This window comes from Eurosta solidaginis, chromosome 1 (assembly GCF_040869045.1).
Source record: "Eurosta solidaginis isolate ZX-2024a chromosome 1, ASM4086904v1, whole genome shotgun sequence".
Classification (NCBI taxonomy): domain Eukaryota; kingdom Metazoa; phylum Arthropoda; class Insecta; order Diptera; family Tephritidae; genus Eurosta; species Eurosta solidaginis.
Window position 1 is genome coordinate 135,207,720 of NC_090319.1, and position 24,928 is coordinate 135,232,647.

Here is a 24,928-nt window from a genome sequence, read left to right on the forward strand (position 1 = left end):
ATATTACCTCAGTCAGAAAACAAAGGGGGAGGCCAACGAAATTGTTAGCAACGCACCTGTCACAAATAAAGGGTTTGAAATAGCGTGGAAGAACCTCACTGAAAGGTATGCAAACAAGCGTAGTTTAGTCAAGGCTCAGCTCGACACGTTCTTCGGAATAAAATCTATTGAAACGGATTGCGGTAAATCTATTAAAGATTTACAATTAAAATTAAATAATTGCATGAATGCATTAAAAGGGCATAAGATAAATTTATGGGATGCATTTTTTGTGTACCTGTGCGCAGAAAAACTGCACGAAACCAGCGTTTCACTTTGGGAACAGTTTTTAGGGAACAAAACGGATATAGAAAAATGGAAGTTCATGAGTAAATTCCTATCCGATAGATTTCTTGCCTTAGAAAACCTGTCTGGTCACAGAGGTAGTAAAACTTCGAAAAGTTTTAAGTCCCAAAATACCAAAACCCCTGAACCTCATAATAAAAAGGTTGGCAGCTTCTAAACAAGCATAAAGAATTTTAGTTGCAAAATGTGTCACACCAATGACCACAAACTACGAACCTGCGCTAAATTCCTCAAATTTACATCTGCTCGTAGAATTGAATTTATTAAAAACAATAATAGCTGCCTGAATTGTTTGTCTTCTGGACATATGTGTCGAAATGTACTAGTTCTTATAACTGTAGTACATTCTCGACACAACACGCTCCTACATATACAAAAAATTCAGCAAAAAGCAACAGTTCATACAAGTAAGGAAGATGATACCCCTTTAACATAGCGACAAGCACGAAAGAGGCAAAATTCAAAGTCCAATGACAAGCAAACCTCCACTGTGCAATCCTGCCATGCGCATAATACCGCTGGTGTACTCTTAGGTACCGCTCGTGTCAGCGTACAATATAACAATACCAATTTTTCAGCCAGAGCCCTAATTGATTCTGGTTTTGAATGTTCATTTATTACCGAACGTCTCAAACGACGAATTAACCTGCCATCCAAGAAAATTCGCGCTCAAGTTTCCGGTATAACTAACTCATTCTCTGCACAGGTCAAAGAGTCTTGTTCAATAGAGTTGCGGTCACTAATTGACCCATTATTTTCTTTTGAACACAAAAGTTCTTGTCCTACCAAAGCTTACAGGGGATCTTCCAACATGCCAGATCAGTGCGATGACCAGACAATCATTCCCTGATCTCGAGTTGGCAGATAAAAGATTCTTTGTCAACGAATCAGTGGATCTAGTTCTTGGAGTGGACATTTACCCTCAAATCATCTTAAATGGATTGCAGAAGAATGTACTTGGTATGCTCTTAGCACAAGAAACTGTTTTCGGCTGGATACTTACAGGCCGTACAGATGTTCAAGGGCAACCCAAAGAAATCTTCTCCTATTACAGTGACGTATCATTGGATAAGAAATTATCCGCCTTTTGGGAACTCGAAGAAATCCCTAAAAACAAAAGTTTTAATGCGGACGTACAATATTGCGAGGAATTATACAGAAGTACCACCAGTATGGATAATACCGGGAAATACACAGTCTCATTACCCTTTAAACGAGAATACGCATCCAATATATCCCTAGGGCCCTCTCTTAAAAGAGCATGCTATCAGTTCTTCCGGAACGAGACACGCCTCGCGAAAAATCCTACTTTACAAACTTAGTACAATCGAGTTGTGACCGAATACGAGGAATTAGGACATATGTCAAGGATCAACAGCTGTGTGCCACCAGACTCCTCTGACCATTATTTTCTATCTCATCACGCCGTCATCAAGGAAGAAAGTACCACCACGAAAGTTCGCGTTGTTTTTAACGCATCTAGGCCGACCGCAAACGGAATAAGTCTGAACGAAGTTTTGTATACAGGTCCTACGCTGCAAGCTGACCTAACTATTTTTATACTTCGCTGGGGACTTTACAAATATGTCTTCAACAGCGATATCGAGAAAATGTACCGACAAATTATGGTACAACCTAACCAAACCAAATACCAGCGCATAGTATTTCGTACTAGCTCTGAAAGCCCTGTCAGCTTTGACGAACTAAAGACTGTGACATTCGGGGTTAACTGTGCTCCTTATCTAATAAGGACACTTTTACAATTGGGAAATGACGTCGAAGACACCTTTCCAATTGCATCCACAATAGTAAGAGAATACATGTATGTGGATGATATTCTTGCTGGTGGACACTGCATCTAATCAGCAATTACTGCCAGAGATCAAATATCTTAGGCATTGCAATCAGCCGGCTTTCCACTAAGGAAATGGATATCCCTAAACAACATCTCCTTAAAAAATATTTCCTGGAATTCGAAGACGCAAGTTCAGTGAAGGCACTTGGAATCAGGTGGAATGCACATAAGGATGAATTTTACTTCATCGCAAAGCCCATGGAAAATTATGAGATTTTGACCAAAAGAACGATTTTATCAGCAATTGCAAAACTTTTCGACCCGTTAGGATGGCTTGCTCCAACAGTCATCGTAGCCAAAATCATTATGCAAAACATTTGGCTTGAAGGCACAAAGTGGGATGAAGAGGTATCACCAACTACTACCGAACGTTGGAAAATTTTTATGGAAAATTATCCCGAAATTAATAACATTCGGATACCGCGCTGGACACACTTTTCTCCAACCAATAATGTGGAAATACACGGATTCTGCGATGCATCGGAGAGAACGTATGCTGCGGCAATATACCTCCGCGTCGAATCAAACGACCAAGTTCAAATCAATTTGCCATTGGCGAAAACTAAAGTAGCTCCTGTAAAAACTATCTCCCTTCCCCAATTGGAATTATGTGGAGCAGTGCTACTCGTCGAAATTATGGAAACATTAGCAGCAAATCTCAATTTAGGGAACCCAAAAACCTATTTATGGACCGATTCCACGATTGTACGAAACGAAAGCCTCCTTGTTCGTGGTCAACTTTCGTAGCACACCGTATCACGAAAATCTTCGAAAAGGTCGGAAAGGATAATTGGCGTCATGTGGATTCGGGGTCAAATTCCTTGTGGTGGCAGGGACCTTCTTGGTTACAAGAAGACATCTCAAAATGGCCTACACAAGATATAACATACAACACCACCATTGAGGAGAAACGAGCGCAAGCACATGCAGTAACGACCAAAACGGATTTTGATATTCTGGATAGATTTTCGAACCTACCCAGAGCCTTAAGGTTGATATCTAATGTCTTGAGATTTCTCGAAAGAACTCATCCAAAGGCAAAAGATTATTTTAATAAAACGTCGTATCTGGTTTCATCAGATGAAATCGAAATCGCTACGCAACGCTTAGTTAAAATGTCGCAACAACAGTTTTATCCCACAGAATACAAAAATCTGAAGTCAGGCAAGCTAGTAGACTGTAAAAGACAAGTATGGCATTATAAGGACTGGTGGTCGCATCCGCGGGGCTCTAGACCTACCATGCAATGAACGCCATCCAATAAGCCTACCTTAAACATGCAAATTTTCTCGCCTTTTAGTTCAGTTTATCCATGAAATATCTTCACATGGAGAAAATCAACTAATGTTTAGGCATATTAGGGCACAATACTGGATTCCTAGGGTTAAAAATATAATAAAATTCATCATTCACAACTGTAAGGCCTGCACAATCTATAAAAAACGTGTACAAACCCAATTTATGGGTAACCTTCCCAAGGAACGTACCAGATTTTCCCGACCATTTACTAATTCAGGGGTAGATTTTGCAGGACCATTCGACATAAAAAGTTATAGAGGTAGATGGTGTCGAATTTCGAAAGGATATGTCTGTCTGTTTGTCTGCTCTACTACGAAAGCCATACATTTGGAAGCCACAACCGACCTTAGCACCCAATCCTTTCTCGCAGCATTTTCCAGATTTATCGCCAGACGAGGATGTCCGAAAAATATTTATTCCGACAATGGGACTAACTTTGTCGGAGCCTCACGGTCACTTAGATCTGAGTTTAGGGCATTTATAGCTGATTTGCATGCTCTGCAATGGCATTTCATCCCCACTGCCTCTCCTCATATGGGGGGTCTGTGGGAAGCAGGAGTAAAAAGTTTAAAAAGCCACTTTCGAAAAGTGGCAGGTAGGGATAAATATACCTTCGAGGAATTCACAACTCTACTTTGTCGAATAGAGGCTTGCCTCAACTCGCGACCATTAAGTCCAGCGTCGAACGAATCGACCGACATAGAACCCATAACCCCTGGTCATTTCCTGGTAGGCGGATATCTTCTCGCTCCTCCAGAAATATATTCGAATGAGAATCCTGCCTCCATAGTCAATAGGTGGCATAAATTAAAAGCTTTGCATCAAACCTTTTGCCTTAGAAATGTAAAAGCGGGTTAAATGGAAACACCCGAAAGCCAACATCAAAATAGGGGATTTCGTCGTCGTGAAAGACGACAATGTAGCTCCAAACGAGTGGAGACTTGGAAGAGTGGTCAAACTCCACCCGGGACCAAACGACCTTGTACGAGTTTTCGATATCACGACTGAAAAAGGTCAAATTACAAGGCCCTTGGCCAAACCGGTTCTACTTCCACCAGCCAATGAAACAAGTGGAGAGGTATCCACCCATGACCATACCCATCCTTAAATTAGGACATTCCACTTCTTTAAAATATGTAATGCCACTTCGAATTATTGGCATAAAATAAAAATTAACCGAAACGAAACCCTCGCATATAACCAAACTTATCCGCCTCAGAAATGAAAAATAAAGATAATAATTAAAAACATTAACAAACTACACAACAATCGTTTACTTCGATAATTTTAGGAAAATAAATTCAATTCACCATTTTGTTTTCAAAAAGCTACCATCTTTATTTTCTTCATCAAAATGTACCTAATACAAAACGTTTTAATAATGTTTCAATTACAAGGTACAACTACAAGAACTTGACAAAATTTCACGTCAAGTTGGTGTAATTGGACAACTACAATACATAAGCATTTTTTTCTTATTAAATTCCATTATTTTTCATTAAAAACCAAATTCGCAAGTAGGTATAAACCTCAGATGCAATCGGGTATAAACCACCACTCGCTCAGAGTATTAATAATGTGTAGCATTGAAATTGCAAACAAATTTACATAGTTTTTTTTTAAACCGGTAGGTAGGATGGTCATTTTGGAACCATCGGTGTACCCATGTATCGCCTCGTCCGCCATTTGCGCACCCTTGCGCCAACCGTCCACCTCTATTGTGGCCTTAAGATCTCCCTCAAAGTGCAGGTAGGGAATCATGTAGTCTGTTCGTCTTGTGACTGAGGACGCTATACTACTATGGCCATATGGTCGGCGTTCAAGCTGCCCCGAAGCATCGAGCCTGGTTGCGGTCGTTAACGCTTTGTTCTTTGCTACCAGGTCTACAGGTGGAATGTGCAGAATGGCATAAAGTGCAGCCGTCGGGGTTGTTTTCAGGGCTCCCGTAATGCAAAGCATCGATAGTCTGCATACCCCCTCTAATTTTTTGAGGTATGTTGTTTTTTGTGTGGCTTTCCACCAAACAAGAACTCCATAGTATAGAATAGGGCTTACAATCGCTGTAAAAACCCAATGAGAAAGAGAGGGCGATAGGCCCCACGTACACCCCAGCATTCTTTTACATGCATAGATTGCCGTTGAGGCCTTCTTGACCCTCTCCTCCAAGTTGAGCTTCCATGACAGCTTACTGTCTAGGATGATTCCTAGATATTTTGTGCAAGGTTTCTCCTGTAAGGTCACCGCACCTAACTTAGGCCTGGTCCAATTTGGGGGCTTGTACCTCTTTGTAAACAAGACCATATCCGTCTTCTCTGCATTGACTTTCAGCCCGACATTAGATGCCCAGGTATGTATATCCCGAAGCGCCCGATCCATCAAAGAACTTATAGTTGGAAGGCATTTTCCACTTATGACAATTGCAACGTCATCTGCGTAAGCCGTAAGTTTTACGGGTCCCTCATCGAATTGCCTGAGCAGTTGGTTGATGACCAGTGTCCACAGCAGAGGTGATAGCACCCCTCCCTGCGGCGTGCCCCTGTCCACTGATTTCGTGGCCTCGTACAATCCCCATTGTGATGTAATCTTTCTGCAATTTAACATGCAGCCGATCCATCTGATTAAGGCAGGATGTACTTTAATGTAATTAAGACCATCCATAATCGCCCATTTTGCAACATTATTGAAAGCCCCGGCAATGTCCAAGAAGACTCCTAGAGCATACTCCTTATATTCCAGGGATTTCTCTATGCTTATTACCACCCTATGCAATGCGGTGTCTACCGACTTGCCTTTGGTGTACGCATGCTGTGTTGTGGAGAGCAGCTTTTCATCCACGTTGGACTTTATGTACACATCTATCAGCCTCTCAAAGGTTTTGAGCAGAAATGATGTTAAGCTAATGGGTCTATAGTCTTTGGGATACACGTGACCGATCTTCCCCGCCTTTGGTAGAAAAGCTACACGAGCAGTTCTCCAAGAGTGCGGTACATGATTCAGTCTTATGCACCCATCGAATATTATTTTAAGCCATTCCACGACCGCCCTACTTGAGATTTGTAGCATGGCCGGGAATATACCATCTGGGCCCGGCGATTTAAACTTAGAAAACGTCTTCACTGCCCACTCGATCTTGGTATCGGTCACCAAGCCCGGCACCACTAGCTCCGTGATCGAAGTGTGAGTGATGTCTGCTGGTTCTTCTAAACCGTCTCCCGTTGGGAAATGTGTATCGAGAAGCACCTCAAGGGATTCCTCACTATCACGTGACCATTCCCCGTTCTCTTTCTTTATTAGTCCCTGGACTATGTTTCCCTTTGCTAGGACTTTTTTCAACCGTGCTGTTTCACTGGAGCACTCTATGTCCGTACAGAAACTTTTCCATGAGTTTCTCTTCGCCCTGGTAATTTCACGCTTGTAGATCCTCAGCAGATCCCTGTACTCGTCCCGACACGCTTCGCTTTCCGCGGTCTTTGCGAGTTTAAACATTTCTTTTACCTGTCTTCTTAGAAGACTCAGCTCATTGCTCCACCATGGCGGCTTTGCTTTTCCTCTGAATCTTCTTAGAGGGCAAGCTTTGTTATACGCAGTCATAAGCGTCCTTGTTAGGAATTCATTCGACTCCTCCAGTTCCTCTACATTAGCAACCTCTTTGGGTTGTCCCAGTTTCGTTTCTACATGTTTCTGGAATCTAGTCCAATTCGTTGCCCTAGGGTTTCTAAAGGTTCCTCCCTTCTCTACCCTCTTTAGTGGGATGCTGAAGCTTATATACGCATGGTCGGAGAAGGATGGTCTATCGAGAACCATCCAATCATACCTTGATATATCACGCTCGGAGCTCAATGTAATATCCAGAACATTGCTGGATGTTGGACCAATGTATGTAGGAACATTTCCCCTGTTGGCTATCTGCAAATTGGTTTGCAGGATGTAACAAAATAGAGATTCGCCTCTCTCGTTCGTATCTGCTCCTCCCCACGCATTGTGGTGCGCATTTGCATCTGCGCCTATGACCAACCGCCCTTTGCGCCCTTCCTCCTGTACTAGCCTTTTGCACTCCATCGGTGGAACCTCCGCAGCATGGGCCATGTAGCAGGACGCCAGGATAAATGCCTGCTTATTCTTTTGCTCAACGGCCACCGCTACGAGATCCTCGGTGGTGTAATTAGGCAGCATATATGAATGCAGCTCTTTCCTTACCATTACTACAGCTCGCACCCGTCCTTCCGTTTGTGCGTAGTAAACGCCAAACCCGCGCGCGCTAAGTCCAGAAACCTTTCCTCCCGATGAGAGCCACGGCTCCTGGATCAGCGCCACGTCAAACGAACCCTCCTCAAGGGTTAGGAGGAGTTCGCTCGACGCCACTTTACTGTGTTGGAGGTTTATCTGTAGGACTCGCAGCACCATTGGGCTGTTTGTCCCCCTCCAGCACCTTCGTCTTGACGTCGTCGTCCTCCTCTTGCCCTTTTGGTTTAGAGTATTCGAGGCCCCCTTCAGCCCCTCGTGAATGTTGTGCCGTGTGTTCCTCTGTGCGAGTCACAGCACCATTTAGGGGTTGGTCCTCTTCTAGCACGTTCGTGGTGACGTCGGGGACCTCCACCTGTCTTTTTTTCCTTTAGGCTTCTGAAGTCCTTTTCGACTTCGCCCACTTCCAGCGTGTTAGGATTTTTATCCTCGGGACTTCTTTTCCTGAGTCGCATATAAATTTTGCCAGTGCCAAAGGACATTTTGCCAAGCTGCGTGTACAAAATATCCTCCGCCTGCTTGTTTATTTGGAAGATGTAGACCTGACCATCCTCGGTAGGCCGAGATACAGTAAGTACCTTCCAATCCTGTGTCGGTATGTTCGGATTCTGATTCTGCAGAAGTCGCAGTGTATCCTCCGACTTCATCACGCATGGTATCCATACCTTAACTTTTGGTACCGTGGGGATTTGCGCTTTATCCACCACCTCAAACCGCGCGTTCGTGCCTTGCCTTTGGAGGTTTGGAACGACTTCCTCCAGCCACCGCAGGCTCGCGATGTTGTCGCACGCTATCATCTTCACACCATTATACCATCCCCCCGAATCAAAGGTTGGAAGGGGCTTACTTGGTTGTTCCCGCATCATCTTAAGCATTAAGCTAATAAGCTCCCTTCCCACAGATCTCCACCTTTCAGTAGTCATTTGTCCGAACGGACTGCTACGATCAACCAGCGCCACAGTCAGTGACTGCTTTGCCACATCACTCATCTTCTCGGGAAAAGCAGGAGTCTTAGTGTTATCTCCCTTTGGAACCTCCGAGAACACCGGAGTCTTCGCGTTAACTCCCTTTAGCGTCTCCGAGAAAGCCGTAGTCTTAGCGTTATCTCCCTTTGGCTTATCTCCTACTTCCGTAGTTGGAACTTCCCTCTGACTGGCAGCTTTCGAGATAGTTGCTACCTCGCTATTGGAACCCATCTGTCTTACAGCTTTGGGCCTACTTGTCTTGTCTATGCGACTGCCCTGCCTCGCGGCTCTAGGACTGGGTCCTTTCTGCCTCTTGAAAGCAGGCTTGTCGCCTTCTGCCGAACGTTGCCTCTTCATTCTGCAATTCGATGCTTCTTCCTCCTCGTACCGGTTGCAGAACCGAGGGTTTCTCGCAGCAAACCTTTTGAACTGCCTTCGACCTACTTCTACCGCTTCATGGGCCCATTCCAAGTGCTCGATCTCCACTTCTGTTGGGTCGACCACTGCTCCCAAGCGTTGTACAATTCTTAGTGCTGCACGGTACTGCAAGAGAGCTCTTTTACTTCCTCTGCTCCGTACCCTTCTCCACTCTTCTACTCCGTTTTCATTTGTGTGCTTCTCCAACACGGAGTTCATTGAATCAGCACTACTCTCGCTCCCCGAGTCCGACGCATCGCTTAATTCGTATTTGTCGTCCTTGGATTGCGACTCAGTTCTCCTCTTTACATCCTCCTTATTACATTCAGGTAATGAGTTGTTCATCTTGGTCGTACGACCACCTGCCCGACAAGGCGGGCTCAGCGGTCCAGTATTATATACGGGGAAAGAACCGTCCGCCACAGCAGCGCCCCTTACTGCGGTAAGGCCATAACTACTTCCCGAGATGGCCCGGTATCGGGAAGGCTCCGTTCGAATACAGCCGAATTTATCCCCTGGCTGCAAATCGTCCAATAGGCACGGTCCGCATAACACCCTGGATTAGGGGGTTGGCAGTTCTTGGTCACCGACATCCCGCCGCCCTCCTATGAGGCGAAACGGCGTAGATGTCAGTCCTAAACAGCTCCGTGTCATAGTCGGGCGCTATGGAGTTCGGCTAAGCCCTCACACCAACGACAAGGTGCCTACCCTAGTGAGGGATTTCTTATAATAACTTACACCATTTTTTGTAGGGTATTGTGAGCCAGCAAATGAACCAAAAACAATACTTATTTTTCACTCAAAATAACACAATTGTGCACAAAGCAATTAATTCCGAATTTCCTAATCAATTAAAATATGCAAACCTGATGGACGCACTCCATTAATTAGTCCTTAAAGTTTTTTCTTGCCTACTCTCTGTTGTTGTTGCCTGTGCATCGACCGGTAACACTGCAACATAAAATCTTCTTGGGTCTTACATTCAGCATAGTGTATATACATACATATGTACACACAGGGACATCATTTAATTGGCATAATCTGAAAAGAAAAGTAAATACAAGTTTGTCAAATCATACAATTAATAAATTACAAAATTCCTCTATGTTTACTTACCGGCATATTTACTATGTAATTAAATTTCGCTTTTGGCATTTATATGACATTTCATCTATGCGGTATGGTATTGCCATAGCGAACATTTTTTTCACACCAATATTGGTTTTTAGTAGAACATGATCCGTTCTAATTCTTATTTTTTTCCCCCCTGTTTGTAATTACTGATTTCACGAATACTTTATTGAAAAATATTGCAAAATAAGTTCAAAACTCGAAAGGTTTGAATTTTTTCGCAACAAAAATTTTTTCAACTACAATATTTTTACCAAAATCCCCAAATTTAGTTGGAAAAAGCGAAACTTTCTTGGGTGGCAAAAAAACTTTGTGACAAATTAAATCACAAAAATAAAAACCAAATTATAAATTTTCGATCAGATTCGAATATACAAATTTTTATTTATTGTATTCAGTAGAAATTATGAATTAATCACTCGCAAGTGTAATTTATTCATTTTCTACGTATCCAATGCAGAAACACGAAATTTAATACAAAGAAGAAATATTATGTACTCAGGGAGCATTTAGAAAGTGATCAATAACCCATTGATAAACAGTTCTGCGCTCACGCGGTCATTCTTGCATCACTGCCCGAACTTTGGACAACCCATAAGCAGGTCCATGCACATGGTCAATCTGCTATAAGCGCCTGTCAGAGGGTCAATACTAATATAAATAATTTCATATACATATGTATGCCATTCAGCGTTCGCCACCTAGCCAAAATTCATTTTTTTTTTTTTGTAAATAAAACCAAAAATTTAAATTCAAATATAATATAACAAAATAAATCCAATCTGGCACGGAGACACGTCCTCTTCGTCTGGATATAACATTTAACCTCATAAAGTTAAAATCTGGAACAGAGACTTGGCCTCTTTGTCCAGATGGAAAATTAATTTACATTCGTCGAAATCTGGAACGGAGACGTTCAGACTACGAAAAATCTCGGAACACAAAAGAGATAAATACAAATAAATACAGTCCAAATATGTATAATGTATAATGTGCGTTAGATTATAACCCGTTCTTGTTGTCAGCTTTAATATGTGGCTTCTTTTTCCTACAGCGGCTACTATATGCAAACAAGTCCGGACGTGATCAGCCAACACATTTTCACTCAATAATACAAACATATTGTATCTAGTTTTAAGTAATACGCGCGCATTACCGTTTCAGCATGCCCTTCCTTCATTTTAAGATGTTGCTTAACAAGGGGGCCGGCATGTTTAGGTCAGGACCTAAATATTTTTATACTGCAAACACCGCCATTCTAATACATAATTTATTTAGTGCAAATAGTATGCATTTATACATATTTTCTTGTACTGCACATCCACATGCATACACATTCGTGTATGTTCACATATATGCAACACTAACACGGGTAACTGAGTTTTCCATCGGATAACAAATATCCCTTGGAAAACCCCCGAACGATCTCCGGTCCGTCAACACGGAGATCACTTTCCATTTTGCGGTTCAATTTCAACCACGAAGGAAGAAGATCAACTGCTGCGGTCCCGCCACATCACAAACAAGGTAAATTAATTATACCCACTTAACAAATAATAAATCAATTATTATACAATACTAATATTGAAATTATATGTGTTTTCTTTTTTCTTTCAATTATATTGGACCTCCGCGCACCGAGCGTTCTGCGAGGCTAACATTTGGTCCTTCGAGCCGGATGCTTCTGTTTTTGCACGTTCGAGCGCCAGCAGCTATCTCACAGGTGAGTTATCCTATTACGTATCTTTCATAGTTTGTGCATATAATTTACGCTATAATCGCACTTTACGATTGTGATTCCTTTTAATAATTACGATTATAACATTAGAATTTGCACTTGGCAATTGTCTGGCAATCAGCCACCCATATTTCTAGTTTGAATTGCAATTTATTTAACAATTTGCGGTCGTCATATTATTAATATTTGGCGTGCATGAGTGCGTAATTAAAAATTTTAAGAACATTGAATTTTCGAATTGGTTTGTGAAGTAATTCCTTTTTTGATAATAAATAAAGCTAAGAACTTATATTGTTTATAACGTGAATACATTTGCCGTTACTCGCTGCTAATTCCTTTCTTTACTTTCTTTTTATTTGCAACGCACACGCCCGACTTCCCCGGATCCACACTGCCCCGAAAAACATTTCTTTCAATTTATTAATATTTTCACACTCTTTTATCGCAGGATGTAATTCATTGCACATTTTACTTACTTAATTGGCGGTTAACCATTTAAATGGTGTGGCCGTCCAACAAAGCGCGCCAGTCGCTTCCAACAAGGGAGTTTAAATCATTTTCCACCTGGTCCTTCCAGTGGAGTGGGGGTATCCCTCTTCCTCTGCTTCCATAGGCGGGTTCCGATAAAAACACTTTCTTAGCCGGAGCGTCATCATTCGTTCGCATAACATGGCCTAGTCAGCGTTTTAATTCGCTGTCTGTGTAAACCTAATCATTAAATATTCTTTGGTACTCGCCATCGCCAACGCGTAGAGGTCCATAAATTTTTCGAGAAACTTTTCTCTCGAAAACCTCCAGAGCAGCTTCATCTGATGATCCCATGCTTCTGCACCATACAGCAGAACGGGTACGATAAATGACTTGTAGAGCATGCTTTTCAGAGTTGAACGAAGTCTTTTACTATTTCGAAATTATGGCTGCCAACAGTGCCACGGTTGTCAAGGCGCTTATGCGCTGACTCCTTGCTCGATGACAGCAGGTACTTCGTTTTGTCCTCATTCACCTCAAACCCATCTTTACCCCTTCCTTTTCCAGTTTGGGGTAAGCAGAACTTACGGCGCGGGTGTTGAGGCCGATGACATCAATGTCATCATCATTTGCCAGCAGTTACACGCTTTTATAGAATATTGTTCTAGAGCGGTTAAGTTCTGCAGCTAGTATAATTTTTTCCAGAATCAAATCAAAAAATATAGCGGCATATAGGCAGCTCCATTCGCCCTGTCGAAGGCGACTTTAAAATTGACGAAGAGTTTATGAGATGGGTTTTGTCTAAGGCTGGGGAAACGCTCAGTCAATCCAGAGTCGAGTAGACGTGCCACAAACCCCTACTGAATAAAAACACAATATTTATGTGTTAAGAACACACGCCCACACGGCTGGAGGTATTAGGCGGGCAGCAGCTTTCCGTCGCACAGCGGTAAGGGGCGGAGCGGCGGATAACGGTTGGAGCAGAGGAGGTTCGGCAGGACGGTTAAACGGTCGGGTAACGGGCGGATTGGTACGGAGGTATGGAAGCAGCAGCGGCATAGAAGCAGCGGCTTAACGGCGGTAAGATGGCGGTAGGAATGGCGATAGGAGGGCGAACGGACAGTGGTTGTATTGCAGCGGCGGCACAAGCAAGGCGGGATCGGCACGGCGGTAGTATGGCGGACGGCCAACGGTCGGCGTAGCACCGGTGGAATGGAAGCAGCGGCGGTGGGCTACGGAGCGCGTACCAGGGCCGGGGTGAGTGGGCTCGCGATGGGGTTTACTTGAACAGGGGCGGCTCGTTCCGGGAGGGCTAGGTTGACGGTATCGGCGGGATCGGATTAATCGGTAGTCTTCGGCAGGATTGATAGTCGGCGGGGTCGGTCACCTGGGGAGGAGACTGCGAGGACTCGGGTTAGTGCTGGTTTCACCGCTGGACACCCCAACCTCCCTAATTGCACGCTAATAGGTCCGTAAGTGGGGCGGGGCTGTACCAGCCGAGACACCGCGGATCGATCCGTGCGCGGAGGGGAAGTGCACCTTAACGGCACAGCGGCAGACCCTTGTGCACACGCATCGGCTCGCGGCCGAAACCAGAGCTGAGGAGAGGGGGTCTTGCGGTCGTTCGGGTGGCGAGCCATCCCCTGCCTGGCCAGAGCGACGGAGGGAGATAGTCCGAAGACATCACTCTCGTCGTCCGGGCGTAGACTCTTCTACCTAGCTCGCTAGTGGGGTGGTTAAATACGCTCCGACCAGCTTATTATACAAGAGCTGAGGGGGGAGGGGTCGCTTGGTCGTTCGGCGTCGCACCACTCGACACTTGGGTGGACGACGGAGGGAGATAATCCGAAGACACCACTCTCGCTGTCCAACCCAGGTGAAGGGTGGCCCTTGCCATACCAGCGCCCCCTTCCGCTCAGTCCGAGCTGTGGGGGATGGGTGGTTTAGTCATTAGGGCGTCGTACAATGCTTAGTACAATAGTTTTTCTTATTGATATTAGAGAAAAATTACAAAGTTTAATAAAATAATAAAAAATTTTTTTTTAAGTTAAACGGTTTTATTGAAATCAATACTTACATTAAGAAGTAATAATACTAAAACATAGAAAATAATTAGGTAGGTCCTAGCTACTAGTCATCACACTCCTCACCAATCTAGGGTGTTGAACAGACAATTAAATAAAAGCGTTGGACGCGTCAAATTTCTATTGATAGTCATAAGTAACACCAACTGAACCTTAATCAGCTTATGCTACGCCTCACATTTTTAGAAATTTCACGCGCCCAACGCTTTTATTTAATTGTCTGATCAACGCCCTAGATTGCTGAGGCGTGTGATGACTAGTACCTAGGAACTACCTAATTATTTTCTATCTTTTATTTTTATTACTACTTAATGTAAGTATTGTTATCAATAAAACCGTTCAACTTGAAAATTTTTTTTTAAATTATTTTATTTTCTCTGTTAGCATTATTATTACTTAATGTAAGTATAGCTTTCAATAAAACCGTGATTTTGTGAATATCTCGATCCTTGCTCCAGCTAGCGGCGATTTTTTTTATAGGTCGCTTTCTATTCATGTATGTATTATGTGTTCCAAATATGAGCGAATTCGGACCACAAATAAGATTTTTGTAAGTATCTAGATCCTTGCGCCACCTAGCGGCGAATTTTTTTCATAGCTTGCTTTCTCTTGTTGTTGTTGTTGTTGTTGTAGCAATGCTCGCCCACCTAATAGCCGGGACCGATCACAAATTGTCATCAACATCCTCTAACGGGAGTCCAAGGAAACTTGCCGTTTCAACAGGGGTGGACCATAAGGAAAGGGGTGTTAGAGGCGTTGGTTCCACATTACAATTGAAGAGATGGTTGGTGTCATGTGGGGACACATTGCAAGCGGGGCATACATTTTGTATGTCTGGGTTGATTCTGGATAGGTAAGAGTTTAACCTGTTACAGTATCCAGAACCAAGTTGAGCAAGAGTGACACGCGTTTCCCTGGGGAGTGTGCGTTCCTCTTCCGCAAGTTTTGGATAATTTTCGTTAAGTACTGGATTCACCGGGCAATTCCCGGCATAAAGGTCCGACGCCTGTTTATGGAGTTCACCAAGGACCTGCTTGTGTTTTTTCACTTCATACGGCTGGGTTCTCAGGTGCCGTATTTCCTCAAAATGCTTACGGAGATGACTCCTTAAGCCCCTAGGCGGTGCTGGTTCATCAATCAGATGTCTGTTGGGATGCCCAGGTTTCTGGGTATTCAACAGGAACTGTTTGGTCAGCATCTCATTTCTCTCCCTGATGGGGAGTATTCTCGCCTCATTATGCAGATGGTGTTCTGGGGACATAAGAAGACAGCCCGTGGCGATTCTGAGAGCAGTATTTTGGCAGGCCTGTAGTTTCTTCCAGTGGGTGATTTTTAGGCTTGGCGACCATATGGGTGACGCGTAGCACGTAATCGGCTGGCTAATTGCTTTGTATGTAGTCATGAGCGTTTCTTTATCTTTTGTCCAAGTACTGCCAGCGAGGGATTTGAGGATTTTGTTACGGCTCTGAATTCTCGGAACAATTGCGGCTGCGTGCTCACCAAAATGTAGATCCTGATCAAACGTCACACCCAAGATTTTGGGGTGTCGGACAGTCGGTAGCGTAGTGCCATCGACGTGGATGTTCAAAATGGTCGACATTTGGGGCGTCCATGTTGTAAATAAGGTCGCGAAAGATTTAGTCGGTGATAATGCCAGGTTTCGCGAGGCGAAAAAACTGGAGAGATCAGGGAGGTAGCCGTTTATTTTATTGCATAGCGCATCGATCCTTGGGCCTGGGCCTGTGGCCATTATTGTGCAGTCATCGGCGTAGGAAACGATTGTGACTCCTTCCGGTGGTGAAGGTAGCTTAGATATGTAGAAATTAAACAAAAGTGTGGATAGGACACCACACTGTGGCACCCCCTGTTTAATTCTCCTTGGTTTTGATGTTTCGTTTCTAAATTGCACCGATGCCTGCCGACCACCCAGATAATTTGCGGTCCACCTTCTAAGACATGGGGGAAGGGTAGACCCTTCCAGGTCCTGCAGTAACGTGCCATGGTTGACCGTATCAAAAGCTTTTGATAGGTCTAGCGCTACGAGTACTGTTCTATGGTGGGGATATTGATTTAAACCGCAATTTATCTGGGTGCTAATGGCATTCAGCGCGGTGGTAGTGCTATGGAGTTTTCTGAAGCCATGCTGATGAGGGGCTAGCTGCAAATTTGCTTGGAAATACGGGAGCAGAATGGCTTCAAGCGTCTTTGCCACTGGCGATAGGAGAGATATCAGACGATACGACTCACCTATGTTAGCTGGTTTCCCAGGCTTAGTAGCGGGACCACCTTGGCCATTTTCCATTTCTCAGGTATGACAAAGGTGGAAAGAGACAGATTGAAGACATGTGCTAAATATTTGAACCCCTCTTTCCCTAGGGTTTTAAGCATCGGCATGGCTATGCCGTCAGGGCCCACTGCTTTGGATGGTTTAGCACGACCAATGGCGTCCTCAACCTCTTTAGCGGTGATGGTGATTGGTGACGTGCTGAATTTGTGTTTATGTGCGCGTCTATTGGATCTCCGTCTATCTTTGTCGACCGTAGGATGCATTATATATTGTCGGCAGAAAGCGCTCGCGCATTTTTTCGCGTCCGACAGCACTTTGTCGCCAAAGGCGATGGAAACTTTGTCTTTGTGCTTAGTCGGATTCGATAGGGACTTTACGGTGGACCAAAGTTTACCTACACCGGTAGAGAGGTTACAACCTCTTAGGTGCTCCTCCCATTTCGCCCGCTTGTGTTCATCTACAAGCAATCTGATGCGTTGGTTTATATCCCTTATTTGGGGGTCGCCTGGGTCAAGCTGTCTTATAAGGTCACGTTCTCTCGCTAAGTTTGCGGCCTCCGCCGGGAAGTGGGGCCGGATTTCGGGAATTCTCCCGGCGGCAATGAAATGTGCCGAGGCGGATTTAATAACCTTACGGAAGGCACGCTCCCCTTGGCGGGAATCAGTCGGGATAGAGAGGGCAGCTAGGCGGCTGTCTGTAAAGGATTTATATTCTTCCCGCTTTCCTTTTTTGAAGTTTATGAAAGTGCGTTTTTCAGTGACGATGAAGTCGGCGTTACGCTCAAGCGAAATAAGTATGGGCAGGTGGTCGGATGCCAATGTTACCATCGGCTGCCAGTTGACGCAGTTTACGAGTTCTGCGCTCACAATTTAGATATCTGGCGAGCTGTGACAGCTTCCTACCATACGTGTGGGGGCGTCTCCGTTTATTGTGCAGAACGTCGTTTCTTCTATTTGATCCGCCAACATCTCACCCCTACTGTCCGCCCGCAAGTTTGAATGCCATAGATCATGATGGGCATTGAAATCGTCTAAGATAATGCGATTGTTGCCAGTGAGTAAGGCCCTAATATTAGGCCGGTATCCACTGGGGCAACAGGTGGCAGGAGGGATGTAGATGTTGATGATTTCTAGGTTTGCATCGCCTGACCGGACAGATAGGCCTTGACGTTCTAAGACATTGTCCCTGCGGTCGATGCCAGGATCAAATATACAATATTGCACAGAGTGGTGTATGATAAACGCGAGACCGCCTCCATTTCCGCTCTCGCGGTCTTTCCTGTGGACGTTATATCCAGAGCAGGTCTGCAATGCAGATCTTGCTGTGAGTTTAGTCTCTTGAATCGCAGCAATGCGGATGTTGTGCCGCTTCATGAAATCGACTATCTCCGTAATCTTCCCAGTTAGTCCATTACAGTTTAACTGCAGAATTCTGATGTGCATAAGGGGAGACGTCGCCACTCTGGGGGTAAGTGACGGGTGACTACGGCTGGGTTGGGGAAGGCCAGGACGCAATTGCTGTTGTGGCCCTAGGACTGGACGTCCTTGGGCAAGCATTGGGGTACCCGGATGATTTGGGTTTGCGGCCTGGCAACATGGCGCGATGAAACCCGTCGGGGGGTTGCCGTCGCGGAGACCAGAACATCTAGGGAAGTGGCACCACCCAAGGCAGGAGCTGCATTGGGCGGATGTCGCAGACATATATATTCTGTGCTGGCAAACGGTGCAAACGGAGGTAAGGACTAAGAGTCTGTTTCCCTGAGCTACACGATTGCTGCCGGAAAAGAGGGGGGAGAAGACAGGGGCAGAGGCTGTTGCTCAGCATTGCTTCCGACTCTACAACGAAGATTGTTGTTATGAGTCGAAGCAGTTGTTGGCGCCGTGGGGCGCGAGCAGCAGCGGGTACTTGTTGTGGCTTGCTGAGCAGCGGGGCTGCTGGAAGGTAGTGGGGGGCGCTTAGACGTAGACTACGGGACGCCCTTGGGCGTGAACAGCAAGGAGCCACAAAAGATTTATAAAAGTTACGTGGACGTCGGGTTTTGGGATCAAGCCCAGAACAACCTGTCCGATGCAACCATCCCTTGCACGAGACACACTGAACAGAGTATGACCGTCCTAAAAAGATTCTTTTCCGGCAGATGCAGCAAAACCATTTTTCAGGACCGGGGTCAGGAGGCGGACCCGGATTGGATTCGATGCCTTCCCGGAGTAAGAGAATATGGGCCAGTCCTGCTGCAAGGAGCTGCTGGGAGGATGACAATTTGTGGGAGGGACGAAACAAATTAGATGGGGTCACACTGAAATGACAGTCCTTGGTCGGGAAAAATCCCGAGTCGCTCCGGTACATAGAACCGACTGCCTTGGGAAGCGTATGTATTATGTGTTCCAAATATGAGCCAAATCGGACCACAAATACGATTTTTGTGAATATCTCGATCCTTGCGCCACCTAGCGGCGATTTTGATCATCTGATGATCCCATGCTTCTGCACCATACAGTAGTGACTTGTAGAGCATGATTTTCAGAGTTGAACGAAGTCTTTTACTATTTCGAAATTATGACTTGCCAAAGCGCTTGAGCGCTGACTCCTTGCTCGATGACAGCAGGTACTTCGTTTTGTCCTCATTCGTCTCAAACCCGTCTTTACCCTTTTTTTTCCAGTTTGGAGTAAGAAGAACTTACGGCGCGGGTGTTCAGGCCGATGACATCAATGTCATCATCATATGCCAGCAGTTACACGCTTTTATAGAATATTGTTCTAGAGCGGTTAAGTTCTGCAGCTAGTATAATTTTTTCCAGCATCAAATTAAAAAACATAGCGGCATATAGGCAGCTCCTCTCGTTCTGTCGAAGGCGACTTTAAAATCGACGAAAAGGTTATGAGGTGGGTTTTGTCTAAGGCTGGGGAAACGCTCAGTCAATCCAGAGTCGAGTAGAGGTCCCACAAACCCCTACTGAATAAAAACACAATATTTATGTGTTACGAACACACGCACTGGAGGTATTAGGCGGGCAGCAGCTTCCCGTCGCACGACGGTGAGGTGACGGAGCGGTGGCTAACGGTCGTTGGAGCAGAGGAGGTGCGGCAGGACGGATGAACGGTCGGGTAACGGAAGGATTGTTACGTCGGTATGGAAGCAGCGGCGGGATAGAAGCAGCAGCATAACGGCGGTAAGATGGCGGACAGCCAACGGTCGTCGCGGCAGCCAACTGGCGAACGGCCAGTGGTTGGATTTGCAGCGGCGGCACCAGCAAGGCTGGATGGGCACGGCGGTAGTATGGCGGACGGCCAACGGTCGTCGTAGCACTGGCGGGAAGGAAGTAGCGGCCATACCAGCGCCTCCTTCCGCTCAGTCCGAGCTGCGGGGTAGGGGCGAATTAGTCATTAGGGCGTCGTGCCCCCCCCCCCCCCCCCCTCCGCCCAACACCTAGGTGGACGAGGGAGGGATATAGTCCGAAGATACCACAACGCGCCGTCCAGCCCAGGTGAAGGGTGACCCGCCCCATGACAGCGCCCCTACCACTCAGCTAGCTAGCCGGAGTGGCAATTTTGTCTTTCAAAAGACAACCACTCCCGCTGGCTCACCTGCGAGGACTGAATTGCAAAATGCAAATTCTCTGTTTTTACACGGGTGGTACCGCAAACTGCTTGAGAAATTAATACACCACTATTGTGATTATCTCGTGTGATGATCTTTTTGACGAAGCACACCATTGGTTTGCCATCAGTCGTTGGTAGCGTGTAGTTATTTACCATAGTGATTGTTGGCTATGCTATAGAAAAAGAAGTACAGAGGGGTTCTGCTATAGAAAAAGAAGTACCGGGGGTCAGGCTTAAGTGAAGAAAAGGAAGTACAGGGGGTAATGTTATTGTAACGCTACGTTACAAGGTGATGTGTGTCGATTCTTTTTTCGCGTCATTGTGGCAATCTGGTCGATGGTAGATTTATCAGGTCTGAAGCCGCACTGAGAAGGTCCAAGCAGCCGATTCACGATGGGCTTCAATTTTTCGCACACTACACTTGACATGACCTTAAATGCGATACTAATCCCCTTTCTTGTGGACTGGGCAAAGAACACTTAGATTGCAATCGTCGGGCATGCACTCGTCCGACCATATTTTACAAAGAAGTTGATGCATGCGCCTTACCAACTCCTCGCCACCGTATTTGGATTGCTCCGCAGGAATCCATTAGCGCCCGCGGCCTTGTTGTTTTTCAATCTGGTTATTGCTGTTCTGACTTCGTCATAATAGGGTGGGGGGACATTTATTCCATCATCATCGTGCGGTAAATCGCAGTCCCCATTTAGGAGAGCAGAGAATTGTTCCCTCCATAATCTAAGTACTTTCTGGACATCAGTTACAAAGTCGCCGTTTTCGTTTTTACAGGAGTTTGCCCGGTCTTACAACCTTCCGTCTATAGCTGAATTTTTTGGTAAAATTTTCGGGCGTTATTCCTGGTGGTTAGCAGCTCAAGCTACTCGCACTCACGCCTCTCTGCCTCTGCTTTTTCTTCATGAGAAACACGACTGTTAGAGAAAAATTACAAAGTTTACAAACGGCGATGGTTACTGTTGTTATGTTGTCCACTCACAAATTGTCTTCAAATTCCTCTAACGGGAGTCCAAGGAAACTGGCTCTTTCAACAGGGCGGACCATAGGGAGATAGGTGTTAGAGGCGTAGGTTCCACATTACAATTGAAAAGATGGTTGGTGTCACGTGGGGACCATTCACATGCAGGACATACATTACGTATGTCGGGGTTGATTCTGGACAAGTAAGAGTTTAACCTGTTACAGTATCCAGAACGAAGTTGGGCCAGGGTGACTTGTGTCTCCCTTGGTAGTGTACTTTCTTCTTCTACAAGGGTGGGATATTGAATATAAATAACGGCGATGGTTACTAGGACATGTTTCTGAATTCCATTTCTTCATCAGCGAAATCTCCAACATTCATACCTTATACAAGTGTATATGAGTGACCCGCTGATCGCCTTGCGATTGGTCTCTAAGTGTTGCCTTTTTGTTGCTGTTCTTTTATTCACCATTTAGGTAAATATTAATTCTATATGCTCTTTAATCCGGACTGTGAGGAATAATTAAAGGCGTGCCCTAAGGGCTTTGTAACATTGGGTTTATAGAATTGCTTTTATAAGCATTAATTCCGCTGTTCACTATTATATCAATAATATTATCTGTATTAAATTAGCGAAACATGCTCAAAGTGCTTAGTACAATAGTTTTTCTTATTGATATTACAGAAAAATTACAAAGTTTAATAAAATAATTTAAAAAAAATTGTTTAAGTTAAACGGTTTTTATTGAAAACAATACATACATCAAGTAGTTATAATACTAAAGGTAGAAAATAATTAGGTAGGCCCTAGGTACTAGTCATCACACTCCGTCAAATTTCTATTGATAGTCATAAATAACACCAACTGAACATTAATCAGGTTATGCTACGCCTCACATTTTTAGAAATTCCATGCGCCCAACGCTTTTATCTAATTGTCTGATCAACGCCCTACATTGCTGAGGAGTGTGGTGACTATTTATTATTTATTTTTATTTATTTATTAAACATTTCTTTATGCATATTTTAAATAAATTACAATATTGAAAGAGCACATTCTATTACTCTATAGCATAAGAAAAGTACATGGCATTTTTTATATTAAATTTTTAAAATAGTATTAAATGCCAGTTCACATAGTAAAATTCCTTTTCAGTGTGGGGTGTATAGTTTTTAATAATATTATAGAATAAACTCATAATAATTCAGATAATTAGTTAAGATTACGATAGAGAAACAATTGATAATTCGTTAATTAGTTAAGGTTCCGATAGAGAAACAGTTTATATAGTTAAAAAAGTTAGATATGGCTTACAACAACGTCCTCAGCAAGGCTTCTAGATCGTAGTGGCTAAAACTAATCAGATACATACATTTTTATTTTATTTTGAAATAGGTTAAGATTTCTTATGACTTGTACAGAAGTAGGGAGAGTGTTGAACATTTTGCACGACGTGTATGTATAAAAACTTCTGAAGTGAGATGTCCTAGCATGCGGGATTTGTACCGATGGAAGCAGATTTCTCCTAAGGTTGTAGACTTCAGAAGGATAACTTTCTAAGTACCCCGATCTAATAAAGAATGTTTTTAGGACTTTAAATAAATATAGATGACGACATGGTAGTATTTCTAGTCTCCTAAAGGATATCATAGCGTGAGACCTGTGGTTTGCGCCACATATGCGTCTTATAATTCCCTTTTGGAGTGTTACAATGGGTGATAACTTACTAGCCGAGGCGCCACCCCAGCAGGTAATTCCATATTGGAGTTTCGATTGAACTAGACCATAGTAAACAGCTTTTAGAGTGGACATAGTGCAACACTTTTTGAGACGATAGAAGTGACGGGTAGTGTACAGAAAGTAATGTTTTAGTTTCTGAATGTGTGCAGACCAATTTAAATGATATCGATTATAATACCTAGGTATTTGAAATTTTCAACAACATCAATCCTGAAGCAGTTATCACTGCATTTAACGCTGGTTGCAAATGAACTTTTCGTGCCATTCAAAGTGCACGCCATATGATGCATGTTAAAACGTGCGCATTCTGCTGAATGAAAAAAGATCACAAGCCTCAAATTCTTTGGGAGCAATGCTAAAATACATCAACTTCTATTACTAACTAGTAGCTTGTGTAAAGCAAACCAAGTCCTCAGCATATGTACATCGTGGCTAATATCACATATTAGTTCGAAGTAACTCGTTGTACTATACGCAATGGCAAGATCATCTGCAAAGGCAGTCGTTTTGCCCTTCAATGGAATTGAAAAAATTGAATTAATATAAATGAGGAACAGTACCGGGCCAAGAACAGAGCCTTGGGGTACGCCCAGATTAACTTCCTGCAGGCTACTGTAGTAACTACCCACTTTAACTTTTTGTATTCTATTAGAAAGATAAGATGTAAACCATTTGTACATAAAGCCATGAAAACATGCACTATGTATTTTTTCCAGAAGTATATTCCTGTCTACCATATTAAAAGCTTTTGTTATGTCGACAAATAAACCAGCACAGTTACTTTTACTATCCAGAGCTTTGTACACCTTGGAGCAGAAATCTAGTAGAGCGTCCTCTGTTGAGAGTCTGGATCGAAATCCGAATTGCATGGGGCTGAAAAAGTTCGATTTATCTAGAAAGTTCACAACTCTATTTTTAACCGCCCTTTCAAATACTTTGGAAATCGATGGGAGTAGAGATATGGGCCTGTAGTTACGTGCGTCCCTCTTATCCTCTTTTTTGAAGATCGGGATTACAATGGCACATTTAAGATCATCAGGAAAAACACCCTGAGTTATACTTTTATTGAATAATTGTTTCAGTATATCTACTATATTGAGCGATATTTTTTTTAATAAACTATTTGAAATACCGTCATCGCCGCAAGAGCTAGAGTTGGTCAATGTTTTTATAATTTTAGCGATTTCGAAGCTGGATATGGGGTTAAAAAAGAAACTATTAGTTGCAACTTGGCATAAGGGTAGATTGGCTGCAAACTGACAATCACAAAGGGTTGAACTTGAATTACCAATCGAGGTGAAGTATGTATTAAATTTGTTAGCAACTCTTCTGGGTCTGTAGTTAGCTGGCTTTCAGCACGTAGGGTAACTGGCTCGTGGCTCCCTACACTGTCTCGGTTTAGGAAACTGTGGATGACGCCCCATTCTTTTCTGGTATTGCCCAAAGCTGAGTTAAACTTGTTTTTAAAAAATGTATCGCGCGTAGTGCGTATTGCTTTATTGGACTGATTGCTAATTTTATTGTAGCGAGAGCGAAGCTTCCTACAATTGGGATGCTTAGCACATTTTTGCCTAACTTATTTTTGAACTTTATTTTCCTTAATAGATCTCGGGTAATCCAAGGTTTAAGTCGCAGAGCTTGTTTACGCTGACTCACATTAAGAGTGCAGTTATTGAGATGCACTTTTAAAGTGTTTAAAAATACACCATAAGCCGCCGATACGTTACTTTCCGCATATACGTCTGACCAATTTTCGAGAAGAAGCTTGTTATTCAGCATC

The 24,928-nt window shown here is 43.9% G+C and overlaps 1 pseudogene; it reads right to left on the reverse strand.

Moving 5' to 3' along the window:
• Positions 1-20,587, reverse strand: part of LOC137237869 (phosphatidylinositol 3-kinase catalytic subunit type 3-like) — a 33,265-nt pseudogene extending 12,678 nt beyond the window's left edge.
• Between the last annotated feature and the right edge of the window lie 4,341 nt (positions 20,588-24,928).